General features: G+C 39.1%; 1 protein-coding gene across 2 annotated transcripts in view; it reads left to right on the forward strand.

Moving 5' to 3' along the window:
* Positions 1-2,425: 2,425 nt before the first annotated feature.
* Positions 2,426-16,436, forward strand: part of SGMS2 (sphingomyelin synthase 2) — a 37,443-nt gene continuing 23,432 nt past the window's right edge. Inside the window, exon 1 of one of the 2 annotated variants that reach the window (XM_044429503.1) lies at positions 2,426-2,884. The gene's annotated coding sequence lies outside the window, so the exon portion shown is untranslated. The remainder of the gene's footprint in view (positions 2,885-16,436) is intronic. The other variant, XM_044429504.1, reaches the window with a different exon arrangement.

Consider the following 16,436-nt stretch of genomic DNA (forward strand, 5'->3'; position numbering starts at 1 on the left):
TACACTGACAGGAAGCTACTGTCCAAAAAGTAGGCTGACCTATTTATGTAATCATTTCCTAATCAGTCCCAGACTCCCAGGATAGGGTACACATCTCTCATCACAGCAAGTTTGTGAGGTATGTTATCATGAAAGCACAACTAGCTGAAGGCCACTCTGTAAAGGCTCCTTCTCTGTGGAACAGATATGTGAGTCTGTGTTTCTGAATGGTACACTTTTATTGTTACACCCAGTGTTGAGTGTAACAGTAAAAGTGTACCCTTTGGAAATACAGGAGTCTGTTAATTGAAGGCTCTCCTCAGCCGCCTTTGAACCCTGCTGCATGAAGGCCCCTGTGGCTACTACTAGTTCCAGCTTCTCAGCTGCACAAGCAAGATGGGGCTGAGGTAAATCTATGACCATTGCTAAGCAACCCCAAGGCATTGGACCTAGCCACCTCGATGCTAGGCCTACAACCCAGGCAAAAGTCTGGCCCTGCAGTACGATGGGTCATCCACTGCTACCTACAGCTATAGGAGGCTTTTATAGGTAAAGTTTATCCATGACTGCAGATGTTTATATATCATTTTTACCTAAAAGCTAACAACCTAAGGATGATGCTATCTTCTTCTTTCTGGATTAAGTCCTTTATGCATGCATAGCTCCATATGTTAATATGTATTAAGTATGCAGAACTGCTGAGCCAATGAAGTTTTGTGTGCAGCCTTTCTCATCAGGCAGAGCCATCCTTTGACTCCTGAAATGCCTAAAGCGTCACAGGATTGTACAGAGTCCCGGCTTCAGTGTCAGAAAACAGCTCCAATGTCAGAGCTGGGACTTGATGCCCCCTCCCAATGTCACAGCCAGTATGGAAAGAACCACACTGACTGCTTCTCTGAGGTCACACCTTAGGGAGTGGGGAAGGGAAGGGAAGGAAAAAGCCTGGCAACCCCAAAATATGATGTATCCCTTCTCTCTGCATCCAGTGCATGTTAATTAGGCATCCAAAATCAGCCATCTAATTGTTTTACAGGATGGGAGGAACACAGACGCATGCTTCTCATCCATACTACTCCCACCATGCATAGGATGCCCAACACCGTTGGAGTGCAGAAGTTTATGGGCATATCCATAGGACTGAACCCTAAATGTCTGTACTTCTAAAATATTATTTCTAACTTATTTTTATTAGCAGATGATTTTTTAGAACTGATTTTCATGTCCACTGATTTCTCTTAACAGTATTAACCCTTTCAGTAGTCACATCCTTTCTCAGTAGAGTTGCCATCTCTTACTATTGGCCCTATTCCAGCACCTCTAACAAAGAAGTGGCTGCTGCTTTTGGTGTAAAGATCAAAATGGTAGAAGAAGCAGTGTCACTCACTAATAGTTAAATATCTGAATGTCCATATACAGTTAAGGCCCAAAGTAGGTCTAAATTTTTAAAAAATACAGATGGTGATGCTGTCAGCATCCAATCTCATGAGATATATACAGAAGTTATTATGGCATTTTAATATTTTATTTATTTATTTATTTATTTATTAAAACATTTTTATGTCGCCCCATTCGCCGAAGCCTCGGGGCGGCTTACAACACTAGATAATATAAGCACAGTCCAATCTTAGGCATACTTGCTTAGAATGACCCACTGTTTGGTGGAGCTTACTGGCAAGTAAATATTCCCAAACTTGATTTTAATAAAATAACTTCTCTTTTTTGGTGGCCCTTTAACTATCTCTGTGATGCCCTTTACTTTCCGATTAGGTAGTTGGGGAAATTTGAGGTAAGGGAGACCCACCATTGCTTCCTTGCAGGAGGTTTTGGGTCAAGCTGCCTTTTCATGCTCCTGGTCAGTCTTACCTCTAAGCTACCTTGAAGTTTTGATCCTATAAACACATTTCCGGGTGGTGGTGGTGGTGGTGGTGGTGGTGGTGGGGAGGAAGGTGTTTGAAGGACTCAGGTTTATGAAGTGTGCATGATAGAGGTACAAACGAACCGTGGAGGGGCAGAGAAAGAAGTATAGACGCCTGGGCAACGCTGAGCAGGGAACTGGCACTGGAAACATCGGAGTCTGCCAATAATGTGCTTCTTTAAGGAAGCTTTAAGATATAAAGCACGATTTTATAAATTCCCAGAAGCTCTCTCGTTCTCTTTGCAAGAACTGCTTCGCCGCCCTCTTAACTGCGCTTTAATTGAAACGGAGTTAAAAGGTATAGGCAACGATCTATTGCTTAATTCTTATGCAAAGTGCTGCTTCCCCCCGTCTTTTCGTGGCCAGAATGGGGCTTCCCCGCCCCCCATTTTATGTTATGTTATGTTATTTCCCTTCCTCTAGAGGTCTTTAACCGGTTTTTCTAGCCCAGCCTTGGAATAGCGGCAGGGCTGGGGTGAGTCACTGTTTGGAAATGGAGTGGGCGTGCGTGTGAATGTAAGAGAATGAATGATGTCAGGCGAGGCTGTGGCAGACAGGGAGAGGGAGGGGCCAAGCATAGAGCATGAAACTGGCTGTAAACACAGCGGCGGCTCTAGAAGCAGCAACGGCACCAGCAGCCCAGCCAAGGCAGCCTTCGCCCCTGCTTGTCTCCCCGGAGCCGCCCTCGCACAGCGGAAACCTCCAGCTGTTGCACTGCCGAGGTAACGGTGCAAATGGCATTCGCGTGAAGAGGTGCGAGGCCGGGAGCGAGAGGGAAGAGCTGCCTGCCAGGGAAAGGGAGCGGTGTGGGCAAACTTTCTTCTAGCTGTTTCTCCTTGCGGCTGCTTGCCTAGTGGTGGGAGTGTCTCAGTTTCTAGCTAGAAGGAGCAGCAAATGCCAAGGCGCCCGGCGGCTATAAAGGAGGCTTCCCTGCTGAGTGCTGGAAGGCACAACTTGCTCTTCAAACTATTCGCTTCTCCAAATAAGTAGGTAAGTTCAAGAACTGATGCGTCAGCCAAGGGTTTAGTCCTGCTAGGCAGAAACGTCTCCTCAGTTATTCGGTGGGCTGCTTTTTAAAAGAAAAAGAGTGATCTGAATTGCGGGTGGGGGTTGTGCTGTTATGTGTGGAGAAAGAATCAAGTCAATAATCCCTTTGAAAACTAGTTTATATGTATTGCTAAGCATAATATAAAAGAACTGTAAGTCCCATTTTTGTATCTTTGATTGAGTTTTAACGGTGCAGTTCTCCTAAGTAAATCTCACTGAGTTCGGTGGAGCTTACTTCTGGGTAATTGTGTACAAGACTGCAGCCCAAAGATCATAAAACAGATTATTGATTAAGCTAGAAGGATATTTATGGGTATTTGCATAAAAGCTGACTGTGGAGGCTCGACCTATATAGCATTAAAAGATCGTTCATAGATGTTTCTTTTTCGAGTAACCTGCAGTTACCTTCCTGGTTGAGTGTCACTGTGGTAAAATATTATGGGAACTTCAAAGATTGACAAAGTTTCAATTGTACGGTCAGATCTTGGTAAAGGATCTCAAGAGAAGCCCCTACCAGTTTTGACCTGAGCTTTAATAGAAGTTCTGAGACTTCAGATAATTCAATTTATGTTGAAGATCTCTTTAGGGAATGCAGAACAATTCCTTTAAAATAGTAAAGAAAGTTGATTGAATGTGCACCATTTTATATTAGAAAGTTTATTGTATAGAATATAGGCTGAAGACTACATTATGAACTGCCATTTGTTATTTTAAAACAATATAGATTTTTCAAGAAACTGTGATTTACAATAGGGTTTGCCATATTTCTATTGTTTTCTTATGAGACATTTGAAAGTTATTGGATTTTAGGGAACATGTGATTGTAAAGCTCATTCATTTATGGTTACTAAAATACCAAGTGGCTTTATATTTATCTTGTCAATTCTGTAACCACTTTGAATGTTTGGAAATAACTTATTAAATGTTGATATTCCTGAGTGTTTCACTTGACTTGATGGACATCTAGAAGAGAGATGGTTGGATTTGTCAGTTTAACTTTCTCCTATATTCTTTAAAATATTTAGTTATTTCTGTGTAAGTTCCAAAGAAATTTACAATGTTTGGGGAATCGTTTCAAAAAACAACTGAACAAAAAGTCCCACCCACTGGTACTAGGCAGATTAAAGGTATAACCATTCACAGAATGGAGAAGACCATGTTCTTTGAGAGTATCACTCAACATATGGACAGGGATGAACCAGTAGGTATAGTTTACCTGGATTTCCAGAAGGCTTTTGATAAAGTCCCTTACCAAAGTAAGTTCAGTATGGATCTTATGGTTCAATATCTAGTTAAAGAGGAGAAAGCAAAGAGTAAGAAGAACTGGTGAATTCTCCCAATGGAGGGGTGTAAATAGTGGGGTCCCACAGGGCTCTGCAGCAGAGTTTCCAAAAGGAACTCTTCAAACTTGGAGAGCGGGTAAACAAATGACACATGTAGTTCAGTGTAAGCATGTATACAGCAATGCATATTGGGCAGTGGGAGATCCCAGCTTCAAATATACGCTTATGATAACTGACTCAGCAGTGACTGACCATGAAAGGAATCTTGGGGTATGATGGAGAAAGACCTTCCAGCCTATGTGGATAGTGGTAGCCATTCAGTATATTTTACATCAATGCACCCAGTCATTATGTATCTTTGAGAACATGACATTTTAATGATATTGAATGATATTGAAAACTCTCATTCAATTGGAATAAAATACCAGACTGTTTGTAGATCCTGTAAAATTGTTTGATGTGGTAAGTTGGATCGAAAGAACCATGAGCAAAAGGGAATCACCTGCTAGCATGCATGTAATGCTTAAATGGGTAGGTATAAAATTCTCATGCTTCCTAAAGTAGCAGACCGTCTTCAGTTTAGTTCTACTTTTCTCATACCACTCTGTAGCAGTAGGTATAAAACTTCCCTTTTGTGAGTAGAAGACACTTCAGACCTTTAGCCCAATGTTTTCTGAAATATTACTATAGTTTACAGACAAAAATTAGAAACTGAATTTCATTTGACAGCCACAGAATCTCTGGGCTTGAATTAGCAAGGCAATATTATGTGACAAGTTTGTCTCTGCTAAGTGGTCTTTCTGCAGACATCTTACTAATCAAGCATTAAGGTATGCCTGTAATTAAGTCTTGAAAAGAACATAACATCATAGTATTGGAATTTCATGTAGATGGGATATAATCTGCATAGTAAGTCTTTTGGTGGTGGGCACATTGGTTTTTTTCTTTAGGCTAGTAGCTGCAGGAATAAAACCACTGAAAATCTTCATTTACATTTCCCATAACCAGTAGGCTATTTTTCCAGTACAGTGGTTACTGGTTTTCAGGCCACTTACTTTGTAAGTAACCATTTTAAAGCTACCAATGTCATCTACCATCAAGGAGTGTTGGAGGTTGTTTTGTTTATAAGAATCTCCATGTTGATTTCTTATTCCCTTTCTCCCTTCTGCCCCCTCCGTAATATGCTTCTGGATGCTGATCTGCTTTCTATATTAGGCCAAAAAGGGCACATCTGTATCCATTGTCATATTGCAAAATGTATGCCTTTCTGTAAACAAATGTCAGTTTGTATATATGAATTTGTAACATGAGAAGCATCCCTTAAAGGTTGCAACCACTGAGAGTGATCATAGTTACAAAAATGAGAGTGCTTTGGGGTAAGTGGTTTGAAAACAGTAGCCAAGTAGATACTTTAATGCTCTAGAACTGCCAGCACCAACTGCTCAGTAAGGATGGCAGTTTAGGTGCCTATGCCAACTCTCTGTTGATTCCTTTTGTTCCTTAGAAATGCATGTCCAGTGAGGAGACTGATGAGTTACCTTGGGGCTAACTGATCTCATATTGGCAAGCAGAGCTGAGGTGGGAAGGAATCAGTCAATCCATCCATGTAATCACTTCAGATATAATTGGATTAGTATGGGAATAAAACACTATTCTGGTGATTCCTATGACACAGGACATATTGGAGGAAGTGTTGCTTTGTATATCAAAGACAGCGTAGAGTCCAGCAGACTAAAAGGTGCAGACTCTTCCATAGAAACATTATGGGTGACCATACCTGGCTCCAGAACTAATTTAGTATTAGGAATATGCCATTGTCCCCCAAGCCGGAATGGTCATGGTAATCTTGAGATTGGAAATAAAATCAGGGAGGTTTCCAAAACAGAGGAACAGAGTCTGAGGGTCTAAGATAAATAGTATTAATAAAAGATGGCAGACTGAAAGTAAGTAAATCACTGGGCCCAGTTGGCATCCATCCTAGAGTTCTTTAAGAACTCAAATATGAAATTATGCTTGTCTTCTTACAAAAATATGTTAACTTGTCATGAACAGTCCAGCCTCTGTACTAGAAGATAGGAGAATGGCCAATGTAACAACAATTTTAAAAGGGGATCTAGAAAATTGCAGTCCAATTTAATGGCTTTTCCAGGTAAAAATAAAGTGTGCAACCATATAGAGAACAAGCCCTGCTGAGAAAGAATCAGTGCAGCTTCTGCAAAGGTGTTGTTGTGGGCTAGTCCCTTCTCTCTTTCCTTCTGATTATCACACTCAAGACAGTTCTTTGAAGTACAGTTCTTTTATTGAAACTTAACAGATGACCAAGCAGTATGGACTCTAAACAGCCTTCTACCAAAGTTGAGGGAGAAACTACTTGTGTCAAGAGTTGAATCCCAAATGGAAACTTCACCCTGTCGCTCCATTTCAGTAAAGCTTCTGACTCCTCCATCAGGTTGGCTCTTGCCACTTGAGGGCAAGTCAGCTCAAACAGGTGAAGCTTCTCCTGCTGAGCAGCTCATTTCTCTCAACACCTTACTAGGTCGAAGATTTGGGCTTGCACATGCTCCCTTCCTTGAAAACCCTTCCAACCCAGGCTGGTTCTTATGCTCTGCCTGAGTAACTTTAATATGTAACCTTGAAGTTTCGAAGTTCCTGTGTCTGCCCTGCTTCCTCCTTACAATCAGACAAATCTATCTGAACAGTCTGTACCGAGGGAAAGATGGTCCCACTCTCTACAGTTAAGTTCTATTGCACAAACTTTTTCGAGTTCATTGAAAGTGTCAGTAAACATGTGACAGGGGTCCTTAAGCCTTTATGTCTTATTCAAATCCTCAAGACACTTTAGGATAGATGATTAGAATTAGGGTAATGAGGGCATTTTAACAATACTTTTTTTCTGTCAACACATCAAAAGCTATACTAATTTCAGCAGTATAGCACAGGTATTGGCAGATGTCTGGCTTGTGGGATCTACTTTTCTTCCTTATTAGAACCCTAATGTCAGCAGGTGTCAACAATCTAGAAGGCATGCATTGTGGACAAGCATATTTGTGATCATGAGCACAAGTGCAAGTTAGATACCATAATTTTTAAAAATAGCACATTTGCACAAATTTCAAGATCCCTGCACACACAAAAAGTGAAAATTACAATTTTTGAAATCACAAAACCAGAAAAAATATTGATTTCCAGAATCAGAATTTTTAAAAAATGCTACAATCCACTGTTACTTACTAGGATGGAAATGGCAGAATTCTGTTGGGCTTGAATAAATGAAATTTCCACCATCACATTTCCCTATCTGTTCTTAATGGGTAGCTACACTGCATATATGAGTACTAGTTATCTTTTTTGAGTATAGCTTACCAATGGCTTGAACACATTTAATAAGAAACGAAAACAAGCTTTAATTGTTTAAATTCACTCACTACTGTTTGTATACTGAAACTGAATGTTCCGTTTTTCCTTTCTAACTCAGCGACTTCAGCTTACAAATGAGCTTTCTAAATGCTTCACTGTAATTGAGTTTATTCAGAAACTTTATGGAACGTATAAGTTTAATTTGAGTTTAGCTAATATTTGTGAGCACTATATAAATGTGGGTGCCATGACACTTCATTTTAATATGGATACAGTGCTGCTATATGCCAAGCAGATGCTGGGAGGATGACACTTAACAGAGACGCTGCTGTCTTTGCAGATCTCAGCCTGTTAGGAGGATTATTGTACCATGGACACCACTGTCCCAGATTATTCCAACGGGCAGTAAGAATCACAGACAGCACTGTCCCAGCAGATTCTGTGAGATTTATTTAGGAACTAAAACCAGCATTGATAGGAAAGTTTTTGCAAGACAGATGAACTACTGTTTCCTAGGATTTGCATCTGCTCTAAGAACTGTTTAACTATGCTCTCTGTTGTTGCTAAACTACATAGTAGATACAACCTGCTTGAGAATAAGCCTTGAATCTGATGGAACCAATTTTCAAATAAGCACATATACAGCTGTGCTACATTTTTGCTGTCCAGAGCAAATTTACTTGAAAGTAAAACCAACTGAAATCAGTAGGGCTTACATTGAAGTAAATATGTTTAGGACTGAACTCTGAAGTATAAGCTGTACAATATTGACAGTCCTTATACTTAGCCCCAAATATCTTTGCATAACATACAGAAATTTTTTGCTTGGGTTTTAATACAGCAGAATGCATGCTCCTTGGTTTATTTGCATACATTTATGAAAGTGGTGCTTACATGAATATGTGATATTATATTGTATAGCCTATTTTGCAGGACTCAAGGCACTGAAATATAGCGATGAGTAATTAGTAATAGAAATTATTGCTAAGGGCTTTTTGTTTTCAACTGCAGTTGTGCTGTTCCCTGGAGAATGCTTTCTGGCAAATTTAAATGTATGAAAATACTCCTATTAATTCTCCAATACCAGGGCACTAGGTTGGGGAAGACTATTTTATGGCCTTTTTTGGTGGTAATAGAAAACTGTGTTTTAGTGTTGAGTAAATGAGCATTGGGGTTATGCATACCTTCTCTATTGTAGATAAATGGAGAAAAACCAAAGCTTTCACTTCCACTTTCAGTTAACCACAGTTTTGTAATGTATCTCAACCCCAAATGGTGGTAAAATTTAACTATGGTTTATTAAAACAAGACTGCTTCATAAACCTTAGCTTGAAGTTGGCTTATTTCAGGAAGCCACAGTTAACTACATTTTAATACTAAATACTGTTTAGTAAAAAGACAGAAATGAAAACTTCCAGTTGTCTCTTCCATCACTGCATCAGAAGGTAAGGGGAACTGCACAAGTCTGATGATCATTTATGTACCACTAAAACATGGTTTAGTGCTACGTCAAAATGAGGCATATGGATTTCAGTGCAGTATCATTCAATACATAATTCTGATATACAGATATATTTTAATTTCTATTCTCTTTTTCAAAAAAAGAAGCTTAGAGAACATAATGATTTTTGTCTTTACACTATAGAAATCAATTTCCTCTTTAAAGCTGATGGTCAATACCATTCAGAACTTATTCAGTAACCAGTTCACCCCACCCCAAGTTAATTTATGGTTCATGTGGTAAGTTAGATATTCATGTTGTGCTGATGATTTGCATATGTGATAAAGCAGGGCACAATATTAACTAGAAAGAATATTTGTTGCTAGTTGCGAAGTTGTGTCCGACCCATCGCAACCGCATGGACAACACTCCTCCAGGCCTTCCTGTCCTCCACCATTCCCCAGAGTCCACTTAAGCCCATAACAGTTGCTTCAGTGATTCCATCTATCCACGTCATCCTCTGGCATCCCCTTCTTCTTTTGCCGTCTATTTTTCCAAGCAATTGGCTCTTCTCCAGTGAGTTCTTCCCTCTCATTAGGTGGCCAAAGTATTTGAGTTTCATCTTCAGTATCTGACCTTCTAAAGAGCAGTCAGGGTTGATCTCCTCTAAGACTGAACGGTTTGATCTCCTTGCAGTCCAAGGGACTTGCAGGGGTTTTCTCCAGCACCACAATTCAAAGGCCTCAATTCTTCGGCGCTCAGCCTTCCTTATGGTCCAGCTTTCATAGTCATACATTGCAACTGGGAAAACCATAGCCTTGCCTATACACCCTTTTGTTGGCAGCGTTATGTCTCTGCTTTTTAGTATGCTATCTAGATTTGCCATAGCTTTCCTCCCAAGGAGCAAGCGTCTTTTATTTCTTGGCTCCATTCCCCATCTGCAGTGATCTTGGAGCCCAGGAAAATAAAATCTGTCACTACCTCCATTTCTTCCCCATCTATTTGCCAGGAAGTGATAGGACCGGTTGCCATGATCTTAGTTTTCCTGATGTTCAATTGCAAGCCATCTTTTGCACTCTCCACCTTCACCCGCTTCAAGAGGCTCTTTAGTTCCTCTCCACTTTCTGCCATGAGAGTGGTATTATCTGCATATCTGAGGTTGTTAATATTTCTCCCTGCAATCTTAATTCCAATTTGGTATTCATCTAGCCCAGACTTTTGCATGATGTGCTCTGCATATAAGGTAAATAGGAAGGGTGACATTATACAGCCTTGCTGAACTCCTTTCCCAATTTTGATCCAATCAGTAGTTCCGTGTCCAGTTCTCACTGTTGCTTCTTGACCCGCATATAGGTTTCTCAAGAGACAACTAAGATGGTCTGGTATTCCCATCTCTTGTAAGAACTTGTAAGAACTTGCCAGAATTTGTTGTGATCCACACAATCAAAGGCTTTGGCATAGTCAATGAAGCAGAAGTAGAAGAATATACTATATTTAACTAAAAGGCTAATACACCATTGAGGGAATTAGGAGGGAACACAGAAAAATAGTAAATTGATCCTGGGTAATGATCCAATATCAGGGTATGTAATAAGTTAGAAAAAGTGAAGCAAGTACACTATTTTTCCAGTGAATTATCTTCAGAACAATATTTCTTAAATTGTAAATCTGCAAGTTTTTGTTTCTTTTATTTTGCAGCCTGGTATTGCTTCACAAGGCTGACAGTTTTGTTCTTAGTTGCTCTTTTTATTGTCAACCATAGATCCTAATAAATAGACTTAATAAGTATTGAACTGCTTTTTGTTATGTGACTATCCTTCCCATCCTAGTTTTGAAAGTGAGTAGTAATACTCATTGGCTGAGAGACAGAAGCTTCAATTTCCCCTGCTTGTTTTGTATTACTAAACTTTGTTCTCTATGCATGTTGTTGATTAATGTGCTTCACGTCTTTTGCAGTTCTTTTCCATGTGACTTTTGCATGGCTGTCTACTGATTTCTAGGTGACTGTTCACAAAAAAGAGCAAATGCAAAGAACCAAAGAGAACATTTGCCTGTATCCTGTTAGCATGTACTAATTTACATGTATAGGTGCACAGTTAGAAACAATTACTATAATTTAAATAGAAATGCAAGGCTTTTCACTATATCAGGAGAGACTGTGGCTAAGTAATTTGTATACCTGTTCAGGCTGCTATCCAGATGTGAAGTATTAATGGACAACATCAAGCCGCTGTTCTCTCTTCTTCTGATTCTTGATATTTAAACTCTTGAATGCTAGAACCCTTCAGAGTACAGAAAACTGTAAAGAAGGACATATTATGGGTACTCTGGGTTGAAACAAACTTGGACTACTGTCCAAAATACTTAATCATAATAAAATTCTATACTATACTTTTTCATATACTTTCAGAGTCAGCTTGCTTCTGGTTGGCAGAATTGGATCTCACTATCAGGGAAATACATTCATTTAAGATATTTCCTTAATCGGGAAGTGAATATATTTTGGCCTTACACTTTCCAAAGAATTCAGTAAGATGGTGCAGAGTTGTTTAAGGTCCCTTAAACATGGGCTATGATAATAGTGTTCTTTTGGTAAATTATTTTTAAATGCAACTGAGTAATAAATGTATATGTAGGTTACATAGACAAGAATGGAGTTAACACAGCTAATTTAATATAGTCAAATTCTGCCAGTGTAAATGGATATGATGGTGGAGGGCAAACCTTTGCATGCTTATATTTGTCTTGGGAATTAATTCAGGTATGGCAGCTGTTTCAGTGAATTGGCAGGATATACTTTCATATGCTCAGACTGATGTGCTACAAATTACTTTGGTATGTTGTGGACAGATAGGTAGTAAAAAAGTAATAGTTCATTAACATGTCACCCTCTTGCAAATAGGATTTAAACTGTCAGGATGTGAGTATGTGAGCAGGAACATGTGGCCATGCTAGTTGTGGGAAAATAGGTTGGTTTCCCCCTCCCTGCTAGTTGCCTCAGAGTACGTTGGGAAGTAAAGAAGCCCACCCCAACTCCAGTTCAATCTGGATTTAACATGCAGCTAATATATGTATTCCACCTGCAAGGGTTTCTCCTGGGCTTGACTTTTCCTTATTCTCAGAAGCTGGGACAACTGCCAGAAAACACTTACGCCCTGATCTCCTACAGAAACACTTGTTTTTAAACACTTATGTTTAAAAAAAAAAACCCAGAAAGCTTAAATTCTACAAAGCTATTTAGTGGGTATAGTGAATCTGAATTCCTGCCCTAAACAGCCAGTTGCTAAGGCATGATGTTTTAAAGGGCTCTCTACTTCTTGCTCTGGTTACTAGTTCAAAGAGGGAAACTATATGTACCACAAAAATGTCTGTCCAGCTAGAGGTGTGTATGGGAGCTACAATCATGCATGCAAAGCTCTTTATTAGACTGGGGCAATAAATGGTTCTGTGTTGTGATGTGGCTTCATTTGCAGATAGCATTTTTGTAAGTGAAAATAGTTTCTCAGGTTCTTCCCTATAGTTCTTGCGCTCCATTATCTGTCCTTAAGGACTAATGCACAGCTATATATGGTAAGCAGATTGTTTTGTCTTCTCTATGAGTGTTGTGTTCTGTCTGTATGAGTGCTAAACATGGCAATTAGAATTTCTTGTAACTGCAAACATTCATGCTTGTCTACAATACGGATGTGTTTTTGTTTTGTTTTGTTTTGTTTTGTTTTAAGACATTTTAGGTAACTACTAACTTAAATGCAGCCATCATAGAGAAATATTTTCAGATCATACGCTTTAAAATTCAGGAAAAAATATGTGTGAAGAGACTGTTGTTCAGCACATACCTCCCTCCCACAGTGAAATGCAGATAACTGTACATAATTGTGTCCAATGCTCTGGATTTGCAAATCTTTCAATGCACAACTTTTTTGGATGTAGCAGTATCATGAGATGGGGCATACGTTTTCATATGTTTGTTCTATCACTTACAGTTTAACATACATTTTGTGGGTCTCCTGTACCACACACAGCCTTCATAATATTTTAACTAAACTATTGTTTCAAAGCTAGCTGTAACTAACATTGCATCTGTATTTTGTTCAAATGATTTTATTTATTCAAATAATTTCAACATTTTTATTTTTCCTTTTCTTTAGGGCTCTTATCATGGCTTTTCCTCTTTTCATTTGTTCACCTCCAGTGTTATTTTTGTAAACATTTGATTATTTTATGGAATAGTTACTGGACCAATACAACCTAGACAGTTTCACGGGGATTTCAGTCAAGCGCTCCCAGTCCTACACGCTCTAACCTAGCAGTAGGCAAACAATGTGCATAGTTTGCACAGTGACCATGTTTATAACACATGTAATGCAACCTGTCTTCTAATACAGCTTTCTATTATTATTACAATATTGCACTTCTATACTGCCTATAGCTATAGTGCTCTGGGAGTTTCAGAACATTTTGTGTCACCCATCCAAATTTCAGCCAGCCCTGACCTTGCTTAACTTCCAGGATTAGGCAGGATTGGTACTTCAGGATATACTGAAGGAGTCAGATTTTGCAAGGTTTTATGGCTGTCAGTGCTGATAATCTTAGAAAGCCACTTGATAATTATCTACTTTAAACATAAATATCTTGGGCTGTCCTAGTTTTGCTTCTGAATAATAAAGAATTAACGAATCTATGCTACAATGGGATTACTGGTGAGTAATTGAGTTGGCATGCCTCTTGCTATGCTCCATGAGGCCTTGAAGAGCTTCTGCCAGTCAGAGTGGACATTAGCTGGTTTGAATGTCATGTTATTCCATACTTTAATGAGTATGAGCATAAGAGTCTTGGGGTCATGTGTTCTGTTTTCCTACTGCATAATTGCAAGAAGGTCAGAGGCCTTCATTTTAATTTTGCTTAGCTAGGTTTAGCATTAAGTATGAACTTAACATTGAGGTTTATATTTAACTATGCTTAATTTACAGCAAGTCAATTTCATGAACCGGATTTTAAGTTAGTTTATTTTTTAAAAATCATAATTAAGTTTAACCATTGGGTTTTGATAACATGGCAAGCTTTGGCTAATCAAAAATAGAAGAAAAACTTCCAAACTTCCTGTAGTGTAGCTCTTGGAGGTAGGGGGAGTGCATGAATCTAAGGCTCACTTAAGACGCTGCTTGTCTCTCTGAACAATGGCTTAGCATGGTATCCAATCCAGGGCAAAGCGGAGTAAATGGTTCCTTGTTTTGACTTGGTATAAGCAATTTCATACATCAGTGTGTATGGAGAGTGTGAGAAATGGTGCAAGGGGTAGGGTAGTTCTGAAAGAATAATTATGTCCAATTGCATGTTAAGAGTAGATCAAGCTTCAAAGAAATGCAATTAGAGTCAGAATATATTTAAAATTTCTGTTCAAAGGTGATCCGATTGGGAGCCCAGTGAAATTTTATGGAGGAAATAGTTGACAAGACTGTAGTGATACTGTTTTAGTGGCAATTAAGTTGGGGCAGGGTGGGAATTGTAGGCAAAAACAACTGGAGGGCCACAACTCCCATGATCAGTTACTATTGATGCTTGCTAGTGCTGATGGGGGTTGTAGGCCAAAAATCTTTAGGATCACACCTAAAGGCCACATGTAAATGTGCTGCACCACTTCCAAGGGTGGAAAAATACAGCTTGTGCCCCATTAAAATTTTGTTGAAGAGTAATTTCTCCACCAAATGAATTACACAGTGTGGAATTTGGAGTGAAAAGGAAGAGTAATGGCACTTCAACATTAGAAGTTAAGTGGAAATAGCAGCCATTTAACCACTGTCAAATGGAAAACCAGATAATTAATTTTCAACAGCAGCTGCGTGTACTTCCGTCAAGGTTTGTTGGTCAATATATTGTTCTATTTAAAAGAGTTATTCCTGTTGCAAAGTAAATATAAAATGCAGAACTTAAATGACAAAATGCATTGTGATTGGAAAGAACTAGACATCCTATCCTAAAGATTTTACTGCATAGCTTGTAAATTAAAATATAGGTTTAAAATGAAATGGTCAGCAAATTTGCTTCAAAATATTCAGGAAATAACTGATGCAAATGATTGCACCTGGGCCCTCCTGTGTACAGTGCATGTGCCGTCATATTTATTGCATTAAATAAATTAAAGTTTGAAGTTAGTTTAGCTGAGAAGTAGTGACTTTCTCAAGGAAAAATTAAGTCCAGATTTCCCAGTTTTGCTGCTGGTAGCAAGAATGAGGAGCTCAAAGGATCCCACCCACCCCCATTTCAGGCAGCAGTATTATGGAAAGTGAAAGAAAGACGTGCTAAGGAAAGGAGATAAACTGGAGAGAAAATAGTTCTTTCTCATACTCAATACTATAGTGGGTAATGCCTGTTAGTGGCAAACAGTACCTTAGGTGAAGTTTAAAAAAAAGTAATACTTAAAAAAATAATAAATTGTCAGCTCAACATAAGTGCTGACTAGGGAATTTTACACATTTGAATTCTGATGACATCATAAACACTTCTAACTGTGCTATTACCTCAGATCCCCTTTGAGTGTATGTTTAACCATTATATGAACTGTCAAGCATGAAGTGGTTGCAATGGCCGCTAAAAGTGTTACTCAGGACGTAGTATTACACACAGAATTCAGAGGACAATAACAGGTCAGATCAGAAGGAAAAAGGGGTTTTCCTTTAAGGCTTTGGGATTGTTTTTAATCTAGTTCTGATTACCAGCCCAATACATAAGCCAGATAGATATCTTTAAGTTGCTGCCTTCCAGATGTGTTAGACTGCAGCTCTCTAGGTTTCTTCAGTAGGGCATCCTTAATAGCTCCCATCCCCCAGTGAATTCATCTTCTTGTCACCAGTCTCTAGCTGCCATTGTTTCTCATTCTTCTTCCTATCACTGCTATCACTTTTTTGCTTGATGGGTGGAGATGTGGGGAGAAAGTAGGCAGTGGACCTATTGCTTTTCCTTCTCACCACTTGACTTGGACCAGAGCAACAGAGGAAGAGATGAGCCAGGATACAATGTTAAAGAGGAGAAAAAGATTCAGTGGAATGCTCATCCTGGGACGTGAGCCCTTAGCTGTTGCCCAACCATGCTTGTTCTTGACTCCAGTTTGGTTCTCATCTTCATCCAGGTGACAATATAGAGCTGCAGTCTGAGAGTCTGCTGTGCTGTTTGTGGTTTCTTTTCAGAATTCTCTTTTCATTCTAATCCCCAAGAAAATACTTTCCTCTTTGATTAGGTAAGGGCAGAAATCTATGATATAGCTTCAATACTAAAGAAACCACTTCTGTGGCAGCCCAACTTACTCAGTTTAATTTACAAAGAAAATGGCACCTGGATTGATGCCTTGCATGTTCTGTCAGAAGTGTTAAACAGATGTGGTATATTTTACCAGATATTGCCAACTATCATTTTTCTC

The sequence above is a fragment of the Varanus komodoensis genome, unplaced genomic scaffold, assembly GCF_004798865.1.
Source record: "Varanus komodoensis strain SLA01 unplaced genomic scaffold, ASM479886v1 scaffold2, whole genome shotgun sequence".
Taxonomy (NCBI): Eukaryota; Metazoa; Chordata; class Lepidosauria; order Squamata; family Varanidae; genus Varanus; species Varanus komodoensis.